General features: G+C 51.7%; 1 long non-coding RNA gene across 3 annotated transcripts in view; it reads right to left on the minus strand.

Annotated features, from left to right (window-relative positions):
* The window catches only part of LOC106818359, a 17,151-nt gene that overhangs the window by 1,451 nt on the left and 14,132 nt on the right, over positions 1 to 1,568 (minus strand). For all 3 annotated transcript variants that reach the window (XR_001395199.1, XR_001395198.1, XR_001395197.1), the window contains exons 2-3: positions 757 to 835; positions 128 to 286 (exon numbers count right to left, since the gene is read on the minus strand). This is a non-coding gene — a long non-coding RNA (uncharacterized LOC106818359). The remainder of the gene's footprint in view (positions 1 to 127; positions 287 to 756; positions 836 to 1,568) is intronic.

The following is a 1,568-nucleotide window of genomic DNA, read 5'->3' on the forward strand; positions in this document are numbered from 1 at the left end:
CGCACGCACAAACACGCACGCACGCACGCACAAACACGCACGCACGCACGCACGCACGCACACACAAACACACACACACACACACCATACATACATCGACGCACACGCGCGCACGCACTGCACTCACCAAGTCTCCTGTGTACGCTCGCGGTTGCACTGGCGAGAGAAATCTGTCAGGGTGAGACGGTCGCGCCACGTCTTGCATTGCGTCCGTAGCTTCTAGAAGGCAATCACGCTTGCTACTGGACGATGCAGATGCGTCACTGATTGCTCCTAGGTGGCGCTGCTGAACAAATAATCAGAGCATAAGTCAGATCGTCTGCAAACGAAACATGTGAACATGCATAACGTGCACGTTGGATCGTCTGCTAAAGAAACATGTGAACATGCATAAGATATACGTCAGATCTTCTGCTAAAGAAACGTGTGAAAATGTACGGGGTGCACCTTAGATAACATCCCTAAGAAAAACATGCGAACATCCACGTATGGGGACCAGTGAAAAAATTAATTTTTTTCTTTCCGGGGCTCTTTTTGCAAACCCCCCCAAAATTTGGGACGTTGGCGCAGCATGTTCCACAGCGTGTGCGGCGGGCTTAATGAATTTCTGCTATTGATATATTAACTAGAGCTAACAATAAGGTGTTATTAGCTCTTGATATTAATATAAGGCTTTCAAAATGGAATTTCCCCAGACACAAATATCTACGTGCAAACCTAAGTGTGAAATCTTTCCGATGACACGCCCACGCTCACCTATCATGTTGCCAGCTACAAGTGCTGCCCTCTGGCGAACTCCACGAATGCACGGGGTATTCTTGTCGGATATACTTATCTGCAGAAGAAAGACGGGCATCAGAAAAAAGTATTAATAACAAAAAAAAACACGACGGATTCTATCGAAACTGAGCGCAAATTCTCATCGAAATTTAGCTGAGAAGGAGCGACGCGATGCCAAAAACGCAAACGTCAGTCTGAATTCACGCACAGCTGCCCCCTGCACACGACACAAGATGGCGGCAGGGTGTGCCGTGAGGGAGCAGCAGCCCTTACAGGGGAGGAGGGAGGGAGGGGGGCACCAACAGCCGCACTTCTAACGCGCGCACTAGCGCGAGAGCACGCGCGCTAGCCGCGACACTCGTACATCCGCGCGCGCGATCAACACAAACACGCGGAGAAGCCAGCCGAAGGATGCTTCGCGGAGGATGCTTCGTGAAGGATGAGGAGGCTGCGAGGAGCCAGCCTTCCCGTGGGGAGGGGAAGGGGAGGCTCGTCTACAGAAGAGGAGACGCCGCTCGTGCTGTCATCCTCCCCAGAGTGTGTCGCTCATCACGCGACGCTCGCTGTCCATTTATCGCTCGTCTGATTCCTTCATTATCAGCCGTTGATGTCTCTGCTGTCAATGCTGTCTCCCCTCGTCATCGTCTCAGCTTCTCTCGTGGCCCCGCATCATTCTCTCTCTCTCTCTCTCTCTCTCTCTCTCTCTCTCTCTCTCTCTCTCTCTCTCTCTCTCTCCCCTCTATCTTTCCTTCTCTCTCTTGCTCACTCTCTTTCTCCCTCTCTCTCTT

The sequence above is a fragment of the Priapulus caudatus genome, unplaced genomic scaffold, assembly GCF_000485595.1.
Source record: "Priapulus caudatus unplaced genomic scaffold, Priapulus_caudatus-5.0.1 Scaffold2182, whole genome shotgun sequence".
Classification (NCBI taxonomy): domain Eukaryota; kingdom Metazoa; phylum Priapulida; class Priapulimorpha; order Priapulimorphida; family Priapulidae; genus Priapulus; species Priapulus caudatus.